Below are 16,547 nucleotides of genomic sequence, written 5' to 3' on the forward strand. Positions count from 1 at the left end.
GATGCCATATCTGTGTTAACAACTCCAAAAAACTTTCAGTTAACTTCTTGCAGGAGAAAGAAATTGTAGCTGTTGGACCTTTGTAGTACAGTTCCAGATATTTGTTGTGTGTTTGTTTTGATTGTTAAAATGTCTGCATTTGAGATCTCAACACGATCTTATTTTTTATAATCAAATTAATTTTTTAAATATTTTATTAGGTTGGTTCAAGGGGTACACGGGCCGCAGTAGACAGGTCAGTGGAGGCCTAGTGGAAGGAGGGACCACAGACAGGCATCGAAGGCCTAAAATAATAACACATGGCTGTAGGCAATTTTAAATTGGTTCCAGGGGTACACGGGCAGCAGTGCCCTGGTCAGTGTAGTAGTAGTTGAAAGAATGGACCGCAGACAGGCATCGAAGGCCTAAAATAAAAAAATTGGGCTGGCTGTAGGCAATTTTAAATTGGTTCCAGGGGTACACGGGCAGCAGTGGTGTGGTCAGTGGAGGCCTAGTGGAAGGAGTGACCGCAGACAGGCATCGAAGGCCTAAAATATTAACACATGGCTGTAGTCAATTTTAAATTGGTTCCAGGGGTACTTGGGCAGCAGTGCCCTGGTCAGTGTAGTAGTAGTTGAAAGAATGGACCGCAGACAGGCATCGAAGGCCTAAAATAAAAAAATTGGGCTGGCTGTAGGCAATTTTAAATTGGTTCCAGGGGTACACGGGCAGCAGTGGTGTGGTCAGTGGAGGCCTAGTGGAAGGAGTGACCGCAGACAGGCATCGAAGGCCTAAAATAATCACACATGGCTGTAGGCAATTTTAAATTGGTTCCAGGGGTACACGGGCAGCAGTGGTGTGGTCAGTGGAGGCCTAGTGGAAGGAGTGACCGCAGACAGGCATCGAAGGCCTAAAATAATAACACATGGCTGTAGGCAATTTTAAATTGGTTCCAGGGGTACACGGGCAGCAGTGGTGTGGTCAGTGGAGGCCTAGTGGAAGGAGTGACCGCAGACAGGCATCGAAGGCCTAAAATAAAAAAATTGGGCTGGCTGTAGGCAATTTTAAATTGGTTCCAGGGGTACACGGGCAGCAGTGGTGTGGTCAGTGGAGACCTAGTGGAAGGAGTGACCGCAGACAGGCATCGAAGGCCTAAAATAATAACACATGGCTGTAGGCAATTTTAAATTGGTTCCAGGGTTACACGGGCAGCAGTGGTGTGGTCAGTGGAGGCCTAGTGGAAGGAGTGACCGCAGACAGGCATCGAAGGCCTAAAATAATCACACATGGCTGTAGGCAATTTTAAATTGGTTCCAGGGGTACACGGGCAGCAGTGGTGTGGTCAGTGGAGGCCTAGTGGAAGGAGTGACCACAGACAGGCATCGAAGGCCTAAAATATTAACACATGGCTGTAGTCAATTTTAAATTGGTTCCAGGGGTACTTGGGCAGCAGTGCCCTGGTCAGTGTAGTAGTAGTTGAAAGAATGGACCGCAGACAGGCATCGAAGGCCTAAAATAAAAAAATTGGGCTGGCTGTAGGCAATTTTAAATTGGTTCCAGGGGTACACGGGCAGCAGTGGTGTGGTCAGTGGAGGCCTAGTGGAAGGAGTGACCGCAGACAGGCATCGAAGGCCTAAAATAATAACACATGGCTGTAGGCAATTTTAAATTGGTTCCAGGGGTACACGGGCAGCAGTGCCCTGGTCAGTGTAATAGTAGTTGAAAGAATGGACCGCAGACAGGCATCGAAGGCCTAAAATAAAAAAATTGGGCTGGCTGTAGGCAATTTTAAATTGGTTCCAGGGGTACACGGGCAGCAGTGGTGTGGTCAGTGGAGGCCTAGTGGAAGGAGTGACCGCAGACAGGCATCGAAGGCCTAAAATAATAACACATGGCTGTAGGCAATTTTAAATTGGTTCCAGGGTTACACGGGCAGCAGTGGTGTGGTCAGTGGAGGCCTAGTGGAAGGAGTGACCGCAGACAGGCATCGAAGGCCTAAAATAATCACACATGGCTGTAGGCAATTTTAAATTGGTTCCAGGGGTACACGGGCAGCAGTGGTGTGGTCAGTGGAGGCCTAGTGGAAGGAGTGACCACAGACAGGCATCGAAGGCCTAAAATATTAACACATGGCTGTAGTCAATTTTAAATTGGTTCCAGGGGTACTTGGGCAGCAGTGCCCTGGTCAGTGTAGTAGTAGTTGAAAGAATGGACCGCAGACAGGCATCGAAGGCCTAAAATAAAAAAATTGGGCTGGCTGTAGGCAATTTTAAATTGGTTCCAGGGGTACACGGGCAGCAGTGGTGTGGTCAGTGGAGGCCTAGTGGAAGGAGTGACCGCAGACAGGCATCGAAGGCCTAAAATAATAACACATGGCTGTAGGCAATTTTAAATTGGTTCCAGGGTTACACGGGCAGCAGTGGTGTGGTCAGTGGAGGCCTAGTGGAAGGAGTGACCGCAGACAGGCATCGAAGGCCTAAAATAATCACACATGGCTGTAGGCAATTTTAAATTGGTTCCAGGGGTACACGGGCAGCAGTGGTGTGGTCAGTGGAGGCCTAGTGGAAGGAGTGACCACAGACAGGCATCGAAGGCCTAAAATATTAACACATGGCTGTAGTCAATTTTAAATTGGTTCCAGGGGTACTTGGGCAGCAGTGCCCTGGTCAGTGTAGTAGTAGTTGAAAGAATGGACCGCAGACAGGCATCGAAGGCCTAAAATAAAAAAATTGGGCTGGCTGTAGGCAATTTTAAATTGGTTCCAGGGGTACACGGGCAGCAGTGGTGTGGTCAGTGGAGGCCTAGTGGAAGGAGTGACCGCAGACAGGCATCGAAGGCCTAAAATAATAAAACATGGCTGTAGGCAATTTTAAATTGGTTCCAGGGGTACACGGGCAGCAGTGGTGTGGTCAGTGGAGGCCTAGTGGAAGGAGTGACCACAGACAGGCATCGAAGGCCTAAAATATTAACACATGGCTGTAGTCAATTTTAAATTGGTTCCAGGGGTACTTGGGCAGCAGTGCCCTGGTCAGTGTAGTAGTAGTTGAAAGAATGGACCGCAGACAGGCATCGAAGGCCTAAAATAAAAAAATTGGGCTGGCTGTAGGCAATTTTAAATTGGTTCCAGGGGTACACGGGCAGCAGTGGTGTGGTCAGTGGAGGCCTAGTGGAAGGAGTGACCGCAGACAGGCATCGAAGGCCTAAAATAATCACACATGGCTGTAGGCAATTTTAAATTGGTTCCAGGGGTACACGGGCAGCAGTGGTGTGGTCAGTGGAGGCCTAGTGGAAGGAGTGACCGCAGACAGGCTTCGAAGGCCTAACATAATAACATAGGGCTGGCTGTAGGCACTTTTAAATTGGTTCCAGGGGTACACGGGCAGCAGTGGTCTGGTCAGTGGAAGTCTAGTGGAAGGAGTGACCGCAGACAGGCTTCGAAGGCCTAACATAACAAACTTGGGCTGGCTGTAGGCACTTTTAAATTGGTTCCAGGGGTACATGGGCAGCAGTGTATGGTCAGTGGAAGTCTAGTGGAAGGAGTGACCGCAGACAGGCTTCCAAGGCCTAACATAACAAACTTGGGCTGGCTGTAGGCACTTTTAAATTGGTTCCAGGGGTACACGGGCAGCAGTGGTCTGGTCAGTGGAAGTCTAGTGGAAGGAGTGACCGCAGACAGGCTTCGAAGGCCTAACATAACAAACTTGGGCTGGCTGTAGGCACTTTTAAATTGGTTCCAGGGGTACATGGGCAGCAGTGTATGGTCAGTGGAAGTCTAGTGGAAGGAGTGACCGCAGACAGGCTTCCAAGGCCTAACATAACAAACTTGGGCTGGCTGTAGGCACTTTTAAATTGGTTCCAGGGGTACACGGGCAGCAGTGGTCTGGTCAGTAGAAGTCTAGTGGAAGGAGTGACCGCAGACAGGCTTCCAAGGCCTAACATAACAAACTTGGGCTGGCTGTAGGCACTTTTAAATTGGTTCCAGGGGTACACGGGCAGCAGTGGTCTGGTCAGTGGAAGTCTAGTGGAAGGAGTGACCGCAGACAGGCTTCGAAGGCCTAACATAACAAACTTGGGCTGGCTGTAGGCACTTTTAAATTGGTTCCAGGGGTACATGGGCAGCAGTGTATGGTCAGTGGAAGTCTAGTGGAAGGAGTGACCGCAGACAGGCTTCCAAGGCCTAACATAACAAACTTGGGCTGGCTGTAGGCACTTTTAAATTGGTTCCAGGGGTACACGGGCAGCAGTGGTCTGGTCAGTGGAAGTCTAGTGGAAGGAGTGACCGCAGACAGGCTTCCAAGGCCTAACATAACAAACTTGGGCTGGCTGTAGGCACTTTTAAATTGGTTCCAGGGGTACACGGGCAGCAGTGGTCTGGTCAGTGGAAGTCTAGTGGAAGGAGTGACCGCAGACAGGCTTCCAAGGCCTAACATAACAAAATTGGGCTGGCTGTAGGCACTTTAAATTGGTTCCAGGGGTACATGGGCAGCAGTGTATGGTCAGTGGAAGTCTAGTGGAAGGAGTGACGGCAGACAGTCTTCGAAGGCCTAACATAACAAAATTGGGCTGACTGTAGGCACTTTTAAATTGGTTCCAGGGTAACACGGCCAGCAGTGGCCTGGTCAGTGTAGTAGTTGTAGAAAGAAGGGACCGCAGACAGGCTTCGAAGGCCTAACATAACAAAAATGTCAAAACAATGGTATTGTCAGTGCCAGGCATTGAAGGATGTCAGCGCCTAGACTACACATTGGTGAAGCTGTGAGAGATAATTTTGCTAGTGGTAGAGCACTGTTTGAGCTGGGGGGGGGAACTGGCTTGTGGCCGGCGGTACAGGCACAGGGCCCCTCATATTACAACGGTGTGTCTGACGTTGGGTGCGCACCACCACCGCCAGAGACACTTTATTGTACTATGAGGGACCCAGTGGCAGTGCCGTCGACCAAAAGCGGCCACACCCACCTCTTCAGACAAACAGCACTCTCAAGGGTCCAAGCGCAAAGTGGCGATAGCACGGCCCCGTGTGGGGAGTTTGGCCATTTCGTGAGGTGGAAACATGTCGTATGCTGGACAATCAGGTGAAGAAAATTACGAGATTGGAAAAGTCATTCAGAATAGTCCACAGGCAAGACCTTTTCATAGGAAAGCTAGGTGTCAGCCGGGCAGGGTGGGGCAAAAGATTTTGAAATCCAGTTGTGGTTCATTTTAATGAAGGTTAGATCATCTACATTTTGGGTAGCCAGACGAGTCCTTTTTTCTGTTAGTATTGAACCTGCAGCACTGAATACTCTTTCTGATAGGACACTAGCTGCCGGGCAAGCAAGCTCCTGCAATGCATATTCTGCCAATTCTGGCCAGGTGTCTAATTTGGATGCCCAGTAATCAAATGGGAATGACGGTTGAGGGAGAACGTCGATAAGGGATGAAAAATAGTTTGTAACCATACTGGACAAATGTTGTCTCCTGTCACTTTGAATTGATGCTGCAGTACCTGTCCTGTCTGCGGTCATAGAAAAATCACTCCACAACCTGGTCAGAAAACCCCTCTGGCCAACGCCACTTCTGATTTCTGCCCCTCTAACACCTCTGGTCTGCTGGCCCCTGGAGCTCGTGTGAGAACGATCACGGGCGCTGTGTGCAGGGAATGCCAGAAGCAAACGGTCAACAAGAGTTGATTGTTTTGTTGCTAATATTAGTTCCAAGTTCTCATGTGGCATAATATTTTGCAATTTGCCTTTATAGCGAGGATCAAGGAGGCAGGCCAACCAGTAATCGTCATCGTTCATCATTTTTGTAATGCGTGTGTCCCTTTTGAGGATACGCAAGGCATAATCCGCCATGTGGGCCAAAGTTCCCGTTGTCAAATCTGCGGTTGTGCTTGGTTGAGGGGCAGTTGCAGGCAAATCTACGTCACTTGTGTCCCTCAAAAAACCAGAACCCGGCCTTGCCACGCCACCAATTTCCCGTGCCCCCGGGAAAGCTTCCTCATTAAAAATATACTCATCCCCATCATCCTCCTCATCCTCCACCTCCTCTTCGCCCGGTACCTCGTCATGTACACTGCCCTGACCAGACAATCGCTGACTGTCATCAAGGCTTTCCTCTTCCTCTGGTGCAGACGCCTGATCCTTTATGTGCGTCAAACTTTGCATCAGCAGACGCATTAGGGGGATGCTCATGCTTATTATGGCGTTGTCTGCACTAACCAGCCGTGTGCATTCCTCAAAACACTGAAGGACTTGACACATGTCTTGAATCTTCGACCACTGCACACCTGACAACTCCATGTCTGCCATCCTACTGCCTGCCCGTGTATGTGTATCCTCCCACAAAAACATAACAGCCCGCCTCTGTTCGCACAGTCTCTGAAGCATGTGCAGTGTTGAGTTCCACCTTGTTGCAACGTCTATGATTAGGCGATGCTGGGGAAGGTTCAAAGAACGCTGATAGGTCTGCATACGGCTGGAGTGTACAGGCGAACGGCGGATATGTGCGCAAAGTCCACGCACTTTGAGGAGCAGGTCGGATAACCCCGGATAACTTTTCAGGAAGCACTGCACCACCAGGTTTAAGGTGTGAGCCAGGCAAGGAATGTGTTTCAGTTGGGAAAGGGAGATGGCAGCCATGAAATTCCTTCCGTTATCACTCACTACCTTGCCTGCCTCAAGATCTACAGTGCCCAGCCACGACTGCGTTTCTTGCTGCAAGAACTCGGACAGAACTTCCGCGGTGTGTCTATTGTCGCCCAAACACTTCATAGCCAATACAGCCTGCTGACGTATGCCAGTAGCTGCCCCATAATGGGAGACCTGGTGTGCAACAGTGGCAGGTGCGGATGGAGTGTTTGTGCGACTGCGGTCTGTGGACGAGCTCTTGCTTCTGCAGGAGGACGAGGAGGAGGAGGAGGAGGAGGGGGTGCGAACGGCTACAGACAACTGTTTACTAGACCGTGGGCTAGGCAGAACTGTCCCAAACTTGCTGTCCCCTGTGGACCCTGAATCCACCACATTTACCCAGTGTGCCGTGATGGACACGTAACGTCCCTGGCCATGCCTACTGGTCCATGCATCTGTTGTCAGGTGCACCTTTGTGCTCACAGATTGCCTGAGTGCATGGACGATGCGCTCTTTAACATGCTGGTGGAGGGCTGGGATGGCTTTTCTGGAAAAAAAGTGTCGACTGGGTAGCTCGTAGCGTGGTACAGCGTAGTCCATCAGGTCTTTGAAAGCTTCGCTTTCAACTAACCGGTAGGGCATCATCTCTAACGAGATTAGTCTAGCTATGTGGGCGTTCAAACCCTGTGTACGCGGATGCGAGGCTAAGTACTTCCTTTTTCTAACCATAGTCTCATGTAGGGTGAGCTGGACTGGAGAGATGGAGATCGTGGAACTAGCGGGGGTGCCGGTGGACATGGCAGACTGAGAGACGGTGAGAGATGGTATTGTTGCCGCCGGTGCCCTAGATGCAGTGTTTCCTACTACGAAACTGGTGATTCCCTGACCCTGACTGCTTTGGCCTGGCAAAGATACCTGCACAGATACAGCAGGTGGTGCGCTAAATGGTGGTCCTACACTGCCGGAAGGGATGTTGCGTTGATGACTAGCTTCATTGGCCGAGGGTGCAACAACCTTAAGGGACGTTTGGTAGTTAGTCCAAGCTTTCAAATGCATGGTGGTTAAATGTCTATGCATGCAACTAGTATTGAGACTTTTCAGATTCTGACCTCTGCTTAAGGAAGTAGAACATTTTTGACAGATGACTTTGCGCTGATCAATTGGATGTTGTTTAAAAAAATGCCAGACTGCACTCTTTCTAGCATCGGATACCTTTTCAGGCATTGCAGACTGAGCTTTAACCGGATGGCCACGCTGTCCTCCACCAGGTTTTGGCTTTGCCACGCGTTTTGGGCAAGATACGGGCCCGGCAGATGGAACCTGTGGCGATGTTGATGCCTGCTGCGGCCCCTCCTCCTCCTCTGCTTCAGAACTGCTGCCGCCTGCACCCTGTTCCCCCAATGGCTGCCAATCGGGGTCAAGAACTGGGTCATCTAATAACTCTTCTTGTACCTCCTGCGCAACTTCGTCTGTGTCACCGTGTCGTTCGGTGGTATAGCGTTCGTGATGGGGCAACATAGTCTCATCAGGGTCTGATTCTTGATCAGCACCCTGCGAGGGCAATGTTGTGGTCTGAGTCAAAGGACCAGCATAGTAGTCTGGCTGTGGCTGTGCGTCAGTGCACTCCATGTCAGATTCAATTTGTAATGGGCATGGACTGTTAACTGCTTCACTTTCTAAGCCAGGGACGGTATGTGTAAAGAGCTCCATGGAGTAACCCGTTGTGTCGCCTGCTGCATTCTTCTCTGTTGTTGTTTTTGCTGAAGAGGACAAGGAAGTGACTTGTCCCTGACCGTGAACATCCACTAACGACGCGCTGCTTTTACTTTTACCAGTTTCACGAGAGGAGGCAAAAGAGCTAGAGGCTGAGTCAGCAAGATAAGCCAAAACTTGCTCTTGCTGCTCCGGCTTTAAAAGCGGTTTTCCTAATCCCAGAAAAGGGAGCGTTCGAGGCCTTGTGTAGCCGGACGACGAACCTGGCTCCACAGCTCCAGACTTAGGTGCAATATTTTTTTCCCCACGACCACCTGATGCTCCACCACTACCACTACCCTCATTACCAGCTGACAATGAACGCCCCCGGCCACGACCTCTTCCACTAGACTTCCTCATTGTTTTAAAAACGTAACCAAACTAACGTTATTTGTTGCAGTCACACAACTTACACGGTGAGCTATAACTTCAGTATGATTTAGCTACCCCTTTACAGGTTGGTGAGACCACAGCGAAAATCAGGCCCAATGTTACACACTCTTTTTTTGGTGGCTGCAAATTAGAGAGATGCCCCACACGCAGGACTGTCACTGAAGCACAAATGTTAATATTAATGTCACACTATTATTTTTTTTTTATTTTTATTTTTTTCAGGAACACTTTAGAAACCCCCCCAAAAAAAAAACATTGATTTTTGCAGGGAGAATTTAGAAAACAAATGTAACAAACTATATGCTTTCTATGGGCCACTGAGTGAGAGATGACGCACACAGGAATCAGGAGTGGCACACAAGCCCAGAGGCCAATATTTTTCTACCAATGATTGATGGAGTTATTTTCTCTGGTAGATTTTGGAACCCAAATCAAGGAAAAAAAATATAGGCTTTCTATGGACCACAATTGGAGAGAGAGAGAGAGAGAGAGAGATGGCACACCCAGGAGTCAAGACTGGCACACAAGCAGAAAGGCCAATATTAATCTCCCACTGTTTTTTTTGGTTGTTTTTTTTTTTTTTTTTTCAGGGAGACTTTAGAAAAAAAAATAATAAAAAAAATATGATTTTATCAGGAAGAATTTAGAAACCAAATAAAATAAAATGATTTTTTCAGGGAGAATTTATAAAACAAATAAAACCAAAAATAGGCGTTCTATGGCCCACTGACTGAGAGATGACGCACCCAGGAGTCAAGACTGGCACACAAGCAGAAAGGCCAATATTAATCTCCCACTGTTTTTTTTTTTTTTTTTTCAGGGAGACTTTAGAAAAAAAAATAATAAAAAAAATATGATTTTATCAGGAAGAATTTAGAAACCAAATAAAATAAAATGATTTTTTCAGGGAGAATTTAGAAAACAAATAAAACCAAAAATAGGCGTTCTATGGCCCACTGACTAAGAGAGAGAGAGAGAGATGGAACGCTTAGTACTGGCACACAAGCCCAAAGGGCAATATTAATCTCCCTTTTTTTTTCCAGGGAGAATTTCTAAAACCCCCCCCAAAAAAAAAATAGGCTTTCTATGGCCCACTATTTGTGAGAGAGATGGGACGCTCAGGACTGGCACAGATGGCACGCTCAGGACTGGCACAGAAGCCCAGAGGCCTATATTAATCTCCCTTTTTTTCTGGGAGAATTTATAAAACCAAAAAAATATTTAAATAGGCTTTCTATGGCCCACTATTTGTGAGAGAGATGGCACGCTCAGGACTGGCACAGATGGCACGCTCACAACTGGCACACAAGCCCAGAGGCCAATATTAATCTCCCTTTTTTCAGGGAAAATTTATAAAACCAAAAAAAAAATTAAATAGGCTTTCTATGGCCCACTATTTGTGAGAGAGATGGCACGCTCAGGACTGGCACAGATGGCACGCTCACAACTGGCACACAAGCCCAGAGGCCAATATTAATCTCCCTTTTTTCAGGGAAAATTTATAAAACCAAAAAAAATATTAAATAGGCTTTCTATGGCCCACTATTTGTGAGAGAGATGGCACGCTCAGGACTGGCACAGATGGCACGCTCACAACTGGCACACAAGCCCAGAGGCCAATATTAATCTCCCTTTTTTTCAGGGAGAATTTATAAAACCAAAAAAAAAATTAAATAGGCTTTCTATGGCCCACTATTTGTGAGAGAGATGGCACGCTCAGGGCTGGCACAGATGGCACGCTCAGGACTGGCACACAAGCCCAGAGGCCAATATTAATCTCCTTTTTTTTCAGGGAGAATTTATAAAACCCCAAAAAAAATAAAATAGGCTTTCTATGGCCCACTATTTGTGAGAGAGATGGCACACTCAGGACTGGCACAGATGGCACGCTCACAACTGGCACACAAGCCCAAAGGCCAATATTAATCTCCCACTGTATTTTTATCAGGGAGAATTTATACACCCCACAAAAAAAAATACAGAAAAATGAAAAGGCTTTCTATGGCCCACTATGTGAGAGAGATGGCACACACAGGGATGGCACTCTAGCAGAAATGCCAAATTGCCAATCTTAATCTCCCACCAAAAAAAAAAAAAAAAAAAAAACAGGGACTGTCCTACAATTACTATCTCCCTGCCTGCAGTAATCTCAGCCAGGTATGGCAGGCAGCTACTATCTCCCTGCCTGCAGTAATCTCAGCCAGGTATGGCAGGCAGCAATAAGGAGTGGACTGATGCACAAATGAAATAAAAAGTGTGGACAAACAAAAAAGATAGCTGTGCAGAAAGGAAGGAACAAGAGGATTTGTGCTTTGAAAAAAGCAGTTGGTTTGCACAGCGGCGTACACACAGCAATGCAGCTATCAGGGAGCCTTCTAGGGCAGCCCAATGAGCTACAGCGCTGAGGGGAAAAAAAAAAAAAAAAAACTTCCACTGTCCCTGCACACCGAGGGTGGTGTTGGACAGTGCAAATCGCTGCAGCACAAGCGGTTTTGTGGTTAATGGACCCTGCCTAACGCTATCCCTGCTTCTGACAAAGCGGCAGCAACCTCTCCCTAAGCTCAGATCAGCAGCAGTAAGATGGCGGTCGGCGGGAACGCCTCTTTATAGCCCCTGTGACGTCGCAGACAGCAAGCCAATCACTGCAATGCCCTTCTCTAAGATGGTGGGGACCAGGACCTATGTCATCACGCTGCCCACACTCTGCGTTTACCTTCATTGGCTGAGAAATGGCGCTTTTCGCGTCATTGAAACGCGACTTTGGCGCGAAAGTCGCGTACCGCATGGCCGACCCCGCACAGGGGTCGGATCGGGTTTCATGAAACCCCGACTTAGCCAAAAGTCGGCGACTTTTGAAAATGTTCGACCCGTTTCGCTCAACCCTAGTGGCAGTATGTCTGTACAGTATACAGTAGTGTGTATGAAGGTAGTATAGCGGTAGGATGTGTTTCTGTGCAGTATTGTGTACATCTGGTACATCGGTGCGTATCTGGTGTGGTGGCAGTATGTCTGTACAGTATACAGTAGTGTATATGTAGGTAGTATAGCGGTAGGATGTGTTTCTATGTAGTATTGTGTACTTCTGGTACATCGGTGTGTATCTGGTGTGGTGGCAGTATGTCTGTACAGTATACAGTAGTGTGTATGTAGGTAGTATAGCGGTAGGATGTGTTTCTATGTAGCATTGTGTACATCTGGTACATCGGTGTGTATCTGGTGTGGTGGCAGTATGTCTGTACAGTATACAGTAGTGTGTATGAAGGTAGTATAGCGGGAGGATGTGTTTCTGTGTAGTATTGTGTACTTCTGGTACATCGGTGTGTATCTGGTGTGGTGGCAGTATGTCTATACAGTATACAGTAGTGTGTGTGTAGGTAGTATAGCGGTAGGATGTGTTTCTATGTAGTATTGTGTACATCTGGTACATCGGTGTGTATCTGGTGTGGTGGCAGTATGTCTGTACAGTATACCAGTAGTGTGTATGTAGGTAGTATAGCGGTAGGATGTGTTTCTGTGCAGTATTGTGTACTTCTGGTACATCGGTGTGTATCTGGTGTGGTGGCAGTATGTCTGTACAGTATACCAGTAGTGTGTATGTAGGTAGTATAGCGGTAGGATGTGTTTCTGTGCAGTATTGTGTACTTCTGGTACATTGGTGTGTATCTGGTGTGGTGGCAGTATGTCTGTACAGTATACAGTAGTGTGTATGAAGGTAGTATAGCGATAGGAAGTGTTTCTCTGTAGCATTGTGTACATCTAGTACATCGGTGTTTATCTGGTATGGTGGCAGTATGTCTGTACAGTATACCAGTAGTGTGTATGAAGGTAGTATAGCGGTAGGATGTGTTTCTATGTAGTATTGTGTACTTCTGGTACATCGGTGTGTATCTAGTGTGGTGGCAGTATGTCTGTACAGTATACCAGTAGTGTGTATGTAGGTAGTATAGCGGTAGGATGTGTTTCTGTGCAGTATTGTGTTCTTGTGGTACATCGGTGTTTATCTGGTGTGGTGGCAGTATGTCTGTACAGTATACCAGTAGTGTGTATGTAGGTAGTATAGCGGTAGGATGTGTTTCTGTGCAGTATTGTGTTCTTCTGGTACATCGGTGTTTATCTGGTGTGGTGGCAGTATGTCTGTACAGTATACCAGTAGTGTGTATGTAGGTAGTATAGCGGTAGGATGTGTTTCTGTGCAGTATTGTGTACATCTGGTACATCGGTGTGTATCTGGTGTGGTGGCAGTATGTCTGTGCAGTATACAGTAGTGTGTATGAAGGTAGTATAGCGGGAGGATGTGTTTCTGTGTAGTATTGTGTACTTCTGGTACATCGGTGTGTATCTGGTGTGGTGGCAGTATGTCTGTACAGTATACAGTAGTGTGTATGTAGGTAGTATAGCGGTAGGATGTGTTTCTATGTAGTATTGTGTACATCTGGTACATCGGTGTGTATCTGGTGTGGTGGCAGTATGTCTGTACAGTATACCAGTAGTGTGTATGTAGGTAGTATAGCGGTAGGATGTGTTTCTGTGCAGTATTGTGTACTTCTGGTACATCGGTGTGTATCTGGTGTGGTGGCAGTATGTCTGTACAGTATACAGTAGTGTGTATGAAGGTAGTATAGCGATAGGAAGTGTTTCTATGTAGCATTGTGTACATCTAGTACATCGGTGTTTATCTGGTGTGGTGGCAGTATGTCTGTACAGTATACAGTAGTGTGTATGTAGGTAGTATAGCGGTAGGATGTGTTTCTATGTAGTATTGTGTACATCTGGTACATCGGTGTGTATCTGGTGTGGTGGCAGTATGTCTGTACAGTATACCAGTAGTGTGTATGTAGGTAGTATAGCGGTAGGATGTGTTTCTGTGCAGTATTGTGTACTTCTGGTACATCGGTGTGTATCTGGTGTGGTGGCAGTATGTCTGTACAGTATACAGTAGTGTGTATGAAGGTAGTATAGCGATAGGAAGTGTTTCTATGTAGCATTGTGTACATCTAGTACATCGGTGTTTATCTGGTGTGGTGGCAGTATGTCTGTACAGTATACCAGTAGTGTGTATGTAGGTAGTATAGCGGTAGGATGTGTTTCTATGTAGTATTGTGTACTTCTGGTACATCGGTGTGTTTCTGGTGTGGTGGCAGTATGTCTGTACAGTATACCAGTAGTGTGTATGTAGTTAGTATAGCGGTAGGATGTGTTTCTGTGCAGTATTGTGTTCTTGTGGTACATCGGTGTTTATCTGGTGTGGTGGCAGTATGTCTGTACAGTATACCAGTAGTGTGTATGTAGGTAGTATAGCGGTAGGATGTGTTTCTGTGCAGTATTGTGTTCTCCTGGTACATCGGTGTGTATCTGGTGTGGTGGCAGTATGTCTGTACATTATACCAGTAGTGTGTATGTAGGTAGTATAGCGGTAGGATGTGTTTCTGTGCAGTATTGTGTTCTTCTGGTACATCGGTGTGTATCTGGTGTGGTGGCAGTATGTCTGTACAGTATACAGTAATGTGTATGTAGGTAGTATAGCGGTAGGATGTGTTTCTATATAGTATTGTGTTCTTCTGGTACATCGGTGTTTATCTGGTGTGGTGGCAGTATGTCTGCACAGTATACCAGTAGTGTGTATGTAGGTAGTATAGCGGTAGGATGTGTTTCTGTGCAGTATTGTGTTCTTTTGGTACATTGGTGTGTATCTAGTGTGGTGGCAGTATGTCTGTACAGTATACTAGTAGTGTGTATGAAGGTAGTATAGTGGTAGGATGTGTTTCTATGTAGTATTGTGTACATCTGGTACATTGGTGTGTATCTAGTGTGGTGGCAGTATGTCTGTACAGTATACTAGTAGTGTGTATCTAGGTAGAAAAGCGGTAGGATGTGTTTCTGTGTAGTATTGTGTACTTCTGGTACATCGGTGTGTATCTGGTGTGGTGGCAGTATGTCTGTACAGTATACAGTAGTGTGTATGAAGGTAGTATAGCGGTAGGATGTGTTTCTATGTAGTATTGTGTACATCTGGTACATCGGTGTGTATCTGGTGTGGTGGCAGTATGTCTGTACAGTATACCAGTAGTGTGTATGTAGGTAGTATAGCGGTAGGATGTGTTTCTGTGTAGTATTGTGTACTTCTGGTACATTGGTGTGTATCTAGTGTGGTGGCAGTATGTCTGTACAGTATACTAGTAGTGTGTATCTAGGTAGAAAAGCGGTAGGATGTGTTTCTGTGTAGTATTGTGTACATCTGGTACATCGGTGTGTGTCTGGTGTTGTGGCAGTATGTCTGTACAGTATACAGTAGTGTGTATGTAGGTAGTATAGCGGTAGGATGTGTTTCTATGTAGTATTGTGTACTTCTGGTACATCGGTGTTTATCTGGTGTGGTGGCAGTATGTCTGTACAGTATACAGTAGTGTGTATGAAGGTAGTATAGCGGTAGGATGTGTTTCTATGTAGTATTGTGTACATCTGGTACATCGGTGTGTATCTGGTGTGGTGGCAGTATGTCTGTACAGTATACAGTAGTGTGTATGTAGGTAGTATAGCGGTAGGATGTGTTTCTATGTAGTATTGTGTACTTCTGGTACATCGGTGTTTATCTGGTGTGGTGGCAGTATGTCTGTACAGTATACAGTAGTGTGTATGAAGGTAGTATAGCGGTAGGATGTGTTTCTGTGCAGTATTGTGTACTTCTGGTACATCGGTGTGTATCTGGTGTGGTGGCAGTATGTCTGTACAGTATACCAGTAGTGAGTATGTAGGTAGTATAGCGGTAGAGTGTGTTTCTATATAGTATTGTGTACATCTAGTACATCGGTGTGTATCTGGTGTGGTGGCAGTATGTCTGTACAGTATACAGTAGTGTGTATGTAGGTAGTATAGCGGTAGGATGTGTTTCTATATAGTATTGTGTACATCTAGTACATCGGTGTGTATCTAGTGTGGTGGCAGTATGTCTGTACAGTATACAGTAGTGTGTATCTAGGTAGAAAAGCGGTAGGATGTGTTTCTGTAGACACAAAAGAGAATGGTAAAACCAAAAACACTCAGTTTGAAAAAATGTTTGCAGTAATCCGCAAGTGCTAGTAAAAGATGTAAATAACAGGGTATTTGGTTGATACGTTTTTTGCAAAAAATGTATACTAAGCTGCTCTACCAATCTTCACGGTATACCCATATCAGAGCAGTCCTAACTAATGTATGCAATCCCTATCTGATGTATTTAAAAACCTGATCATCTGTATATTACCTGTGTGAACAGGGTTCAGAGAGGAAAAATCCATGTGTGCATACAGGACAGAATCCTGTTTCCATGATTGTTCTCTTGTGTCTACAAGACTGGGGAGTTCCACCACTCCTCTTGGGCTATCTGCACAAAAGCTGTTCTGTCCTGTATGCACACATGGATTTTTCCTCTCTGAACCCTGTTCACACAGGTTATATACAGATGATCAGGTTTTTAAATACATCAGATAGGGATTGCATACATTAGTTAGGACTGCTCTGATATGGGTATACCGTGAAGATTGGTAGAGCAGCTTAGTATACATTTTTTGCAAAAAACGTATCAACCAAATACCCTGTTATTTACATCTTTTACTAGCACTTGCGGATTACTGCAAACATTTTTTCAAACTGAGTGTTTTTGGTTTTACCATTCTCTTTTGTGTCTTCAGGTTTCTTGGTGGTGTGTGAACATGTTCTTACAGACTTGTTCACTGTGCAAGTAGCCCATGTGTTCCTGTTTCCACGGATGTGTTTCTGTGTAGTATTGTGTACTTCTGGTACATCGGTGTGTATCTGGTGTGGTGGCAGTATGTCTGT

This window comes from Ranitomeya imitator, chromosome 5 (genome assembly GCF_032444005.1).
Source record: "Ranitomeya imitator isolate aRanImi1 chromosome 5, aRanImi1.pri, whole genome shotgun sequence".
Lineage (NCBI taxonomy): Eukaryota > Metazoa > Chordata > Amphibia > Anura > Dendrobatidae > Ranitomeya > Ranitomeya imitator.